The sequence below is a fragment of the Heloderma suspectum genome, chromosome 1, assembly GCF_057233095.1.
Source record: "Heloderma suspectum isolate Gila_16-S chromosome 1, 16-S_ref, whole genome shotgun sequence".
Lineage (NCBI taxonomy): Eukaryota > Metazoa > Chordata > Lepidosauria > Squamata > Helodermatidae > Heloderma > Heloderma suspectum.
In genome coordinates, this window is record NC_139458.1 from 372,736,053 (window position 1) to 372,742,052 (window position 6,000).

Sequence of the window (6,000 nt, forward strand, 5' to 3'; positions counted from 1 at the left end):
TTCACAGCTGAGTGTCCTTTCGGCTTTGGCCCAGCCGCTTCACTCTTTCTGGCGCGACTTGGAAATTCCCTCAGCTCTTCCGCAGTAGTATATTGGACACCTTCCGACCTGAGGGGCTCATCTTCCGGCGTCATCTCTTTTAGCCTTGTGATACGTTCCATGGGGTTTTCTTGGCAAGAATACTGGAGTGGGTTGCCATTTCCTTCTCCAGTGGACCACATTTTGTCAGAACTCTCTGCCATGACCTGTCCGTCTTGGGTGGCCCTGCACGGCATAGCTTATGACTTCATTGAGTTACGCAAGCCCCTTCACCACAACAAGGCAGTGATCCATGAAGGGGCTCAACTGGTATAGGTTCTCATAAGATGGTCCCTGTCCTAGGCAGTAAAGAGCAAATTGATCTACAGTTTCAAACAAAGTGGCATTTGTCATTTGGAAGTTCTGAACCCAGTCTTCATCATCCCAAATTTTCAACACAAAGTTCTCCCACCAATCACCAGGGGCAGGAAGTACCCAATACTGACAAAGTATCTTTGTGGTCAGTTGTGAAGCAAATATTCACAGCGGTGCTCCTTTGTGAATCACTGAATTGTAGATTCCTCTTCTGATGGCTCTTTATTACTATAGGGATTCTTGACCTGCACAAATAGCAGCTTACTTTAAGATCACCATATACGTAAGCACAATGTTTGCAGAAGTGATTTGAGGATGACAACAGTCAGCTGACAGAACTGCAGTAACTGGAAAATGTCTGAATGCTTAAGCCTTAAGGCTTAACGAACACACAAAAACTGCACAGCCAGGAAATCTCTGTGCACATGCACATGTATCTCTTTTCCTAGAAGGAGATGTACCTCAAACCCAGAATCAAACTATTTAACCCACAGTGAGGCTGTGGTGTGGAGTGTGTGCAGCTGCCATTTTGAATATAGACCCTCCACTCAGTTGTTGTATCAAGCATAGGTTATGTGATGGTTAAACAACCCTCTCATAACCCTAAAACAGAGCATGGGTTATGCGAGGGTTATTTAACCCTCTATCCCTGATGCTGTTCAATATCTACATGAAACCACTGGGAAAGATCATTTGGAGGTTTGGGGCTGAGTGTTATCAGTATGCTGATGACACCCAAATCTATTTCTCTTTAACATCTTTATCCAAGGGAGGTATGACTCCTCTGAATGATTGCCTGAAGTCGGTAATGGGCTGGATGAGGGAGAACAAGCTGAAATTGAATCTAGGCAAGACAGAGGTGCTCATCACGTATGTCAACCAGAAATATAATATAGAAATATAATAATTAATTAATTAATAAAATAACCCACCCTTGCTAGGTTCGCACAACAATCCCCGAGTAGGGGGTTGCACATTCAAAATGGCATCCACATGTGCCCTGCATGTACTGCAACCTCACTGCAGGTTAAACACTGCAAACAGCCCCACAGTGTACTTTCTAGGTAAGTGACAATGCTAGAGAGGCCAATGTCTCAAGGTATGAAGGTGTTTGATTCTGGGTTTCATTGATATGTGAATGTGTTTGATTCAGGGCTATCTTAAAGACAGCACTGCCAGTTCCAAAGCAAAAGCAAACAAAACCTACCAGCAAAACAGTGCTCTGGAGCTATGAATAATGCCTGTATTATGGCTTTCACTACAATTGTGGTATTGAACAGGACATACTAAAACAAATGACAGAACAATGTTACGGACCTCCGTTCATAGTTCCTCAGGCACTCTGTCTATCAGGTCTAATCCCTTAAATCTATTCGTCACCTCCACTGTATATTCATAAGGGATATGATTTAGGTCATACCTGAATGGTTTAGTGGTTTTCCCTACGTTCTTCAATTTAAGCCAAAATTTTGCAAGAAGCAGCTCATGATCTGAGCCACAGTCAGCTCCAGGTCTTGTTTTGACTGACCGTATAGAGCTTCTCCATCTTTGGCTGCAAAGGACATAATCAATCTCATTTCGATATTGACCATCTGGTGATGTCCATGTGTAGAGTCGTCTCTTGTGCTGTTGGAAAAGAGTGTTTGCTATGATCAGTGTGTTCTCTTGGCAAAACTCTATTAGCCTTTGTCTGCTTCATTTTGTACACCAAGGCCATGCTTGGTTATCCCGGTTATTTGTTGACTTCCTACTTTGGCATTCCAATCCCCTATGATGAAAAGGACATCTTTTGGGGTGTTAGTTCTAGAAGGTGTTGTAGGTCTTCATAGTACCGATCAACCTCAGCTTCTTTGGCCTCAGTGGTTGGGGCATAGACTTGAATTACTGTGATGTCTACCCCAGTACTGCTTTTCCCACCCTTTTATTGACTATGAGTGCTACTCCATTTCTTCTAAGGGATTCTTGCCCACAGTAGTAGATATAATGGTCACCTGAATTAAATTTGCCCATGCTTGTCCATTTTAGTTCACTGATTCCCAAGATGTCGATGTTCAATCTTGCCATCTCATGTTTGACCACCTCTAGCTTACCTTGATTCATTGATCTTACATTCCAGGTTCCTAAACAATATTGTTCTTTACAGCATCAGACTTTCTTTTCACCACCAGACACATCCACAGCTGAGTGTCCTTTCGGCTTTGGCCCAGCCGCTTCACTCTTTCTGGCGCAACTTGGAAATTCCCTCTGCTCTTCCCAGTAGTATATTGGACGGCAAAGGGGCTTGCGTAACTTGGTGAAGCCATAAGCTATGAAGTGCAGGGCCACCCAAGACGGACAGGTCATGGCGGAGAGTTCTGGCAAAATGTGGTCCACTGTAGAAGGAAATGGCAACCCACTCCAGTATTCTTGCCAAGAAAACCCCATGCTTTCATAGGTGCCTCTAAAAAGTGCTTCTCTGTACATGTGATCCACATGGGAAAGAGTAACATTTAATGTGTTTTCCACATGTGTCATTCTAAAAATGTGAATGCTTTCATACCCATATTGGCTGTTTCTGGACCATACAATATGGGCATGCGAATGTTCCATGAGTGTAGAGAGAAGCATGCAGAGGAGGCATTTAAACATTACTCTCCATCATGTGAATTGCTCACACAGAAAAGAGATTTTTGGTGGTAACTGTGAACGTGGTGACTAACATCAAAACCAGTAATTATTCTGAACAGACTTAAAAAGGAATAATATCTTAGTTTGGTCTTAAACTATGAACCTCACTATGAGAAACTGCATGTGTCGGAGGGAGCAAGGCAGAGTGTTATAAGGGGAATAAAAACTGCCCCAAATAGCTTGCTTCTAAGCTGTACAGCAGCTAATAAATATATCCCAGAAAGAAAGAAACAGTGGTGCTGAAAAAAAAATTCTTAGTTTACCTGCATGGGAAGGAAAATTATGACAGGCACCATAAAGAGAGCATTCATTCTATTCTCCTTAAATGAACGATTTGATGTTTTTCCAGTGCCTGTATGCAGTGAGCTAAGACCACCAAATAGACTTTGTATGAACTAAATATGAACCGTAAGGAAAAAACACAACAAGCTTCTCCTCTGCCAATAAATATTAGAAAGTTCACAAGATGTTTGAACAATGAAAGTTTATGACTCCTGTTATAGCTTTGGCCTCCACAGACAACTGTATTAACAGGGAATTTAAGAAAGAGAGATGGGGGTTAAAAGAGTTTGCTTTTAAATAACTGTGATTTATGCTATTTGTGAGCTGTTAATCACGGGTTTTTTACAGAATTATGAGATTTACACAACATAACTTAGCAATTTTACAAGGAATATCATGGCTGCTGCTAATGTGGTAGTCAATTCTACTGCTGCTGCCCTGAATTTGCTTGTCTCGGGGTGCTTTTAATCTTCTTTTTTTTGGGGGGGGCACTTAAGGAAGTGACATTTTGTTTCAAGGAGACTGCAGGATCACAGTCCAGTAAGAATTTCTTGTGCATAAAACCTAATGAGCACAAAGGCCTCAAATGAATGTGGAATGAGTATGTGTAAACCCATTGAAACCAATGGGTTTAAGAATGTTTAACTGTGTGTTGGATTATGGCCAACATCTTCACCAGCCATTACGCAGCTGGAATTCCTTTCTCCACCCAGCCACCCTAAACAGTTAAAGCAGGAAAGCAAAATAAATGTATGAAGTCTCCAGTATGCATTTTTATCTACATCAGGCACTGGAAAACTAGAAAACTTTCATCTTCCTATACCAACTGAAATTGGTCCAATAAAAGATAAACTATGCTGAATCTTCTAATTCTTTGGGTCAGTACAGCAGCCATACTCTTATTAAAAATAGGAGCCATTCAAATTCATTTATAACATTCAAAAATGCAGTATATAGTATGGCTGGGCTTGTAAGGAAATGACATATAAAAACAGCTGAGGTTAAAAACAATGCATTTTGAGTATTTATTCTCTTCATCAAGGGATATAAGGAAAGCTTCGTCAGTTGGTTCTGCTTTATGTCACCTTCCACAAAAAAACTAAATCATAATGTTATCCACGATGAAAAACATAAATCCTTGAAACACACTGGGACTTCAAAAAAAACCCTCATGGAATTGCTGCTTGGCTTCGTGATTATCCTCGTATCTCATTCTGGAATAGCAGTGAACAGTGACTATCATAAAGTCAAATTTGACTTTATGTAGGGATGTATGTGACATCCCAGGACTGGGAAGAAGTTCTGGGATGTAGGGTAACTATGGGACAGTGAGCTCAGAGGTAAGGAGGCTGAGGGAAAGGTGTAGAATAGGCTGTATTGATTTGAACTAATCAGCTAATTCTTTGGCTGCAGGCTTCTGTTATCACATGTTTTCACTTATTTAACTAATTTGCTTTTAATTGCATGTTTTACCGTGTCTAGCACAGGATTATATGATGAACCTTCATTAAGTCATTATAATCACCACATTTCATTGTTATGCTATAGTGGCTGGTTTTAGAAAGAAGATATATTTCAGAGTTAGTGGTGAAATATTTGTATTTTTTCTAGAGTTTGAATGAATACATCTAATCATGGCATCTGTTACGCCCTACAAAACTTTAAACTCTCTTCTGGGGACTCTTTGTGACAATAAATCAGATCTCGCACACCTATGCAAACAATTCAGGTGCAAGTTCCTTAGAAGAGCTGAATAAAAGTTGCACAACAGCCAAGCCTGTTGCATTGGGTAGTATCCAATGTTAGTCATACTTAGAATTGAAATGAATGGGTTAATCATGACTAAGTTAGGTCCCATTCATTTCAATGGGTTTACTCTACGCAGGAGTAGCATTGGATACTTCCCATTGTGCCCACAGTTTGAATAGTGAGGCTTTTACTTAAAAAATTCTATTCATTTACATGATTCCTGAGAACATTTATTTACTATTTGTACCTAAGAGCATGAATGAACCATTACCAGAGACTGGTTTTATAGGCTTGCTTCTGCTAGAACCTCTAATTAAGGCATATGAAATAACTGAGATTGTTGCCTTCTGTATCAGTAATTTCTTCTTCAATTAAAATTTCACTTATGTTTTTAATAACTCCCTACCCTGCATACAATGCTAATGACTAATTAGCCCCAGTTTCATTTCATTTCAATGCAATAAACAAGTAATGCCACAGTTTATTAATTTTTTCTAATAAGGAATAGCAATAGAGCACCCTTGAATGCAATGAGTGAATGCATATCAAGGCTGAATAGCCTGAAATGTAATGAGAAAAACTGGTTTTGACTGTCTTTAATCTGCAAATGCTCTACTTCTGGGAGCTGGTTTTGCATAGTAGTTAGAATGCCATTTATGAGCCAGCAACTCCTTGGTTAAAATCTCAGTTCATCCATGAACTTACCGGATGGCCTCCTTTCTTTTTCAGACCTCACCCCATGCCCCATCTCTAATAATGGGATAATAATGCAGGCCAGCTTACAGGGTTGTTTTTAGAATTACAGTGGGCCAAGCTAGATGTGGTGGTGGCATGCCTTTGTCTTACAATTGGATCACCACTGATTCCCTATAAAGTGGGGAGGGGGGAGAATTAAAGTGCAGCACAGTC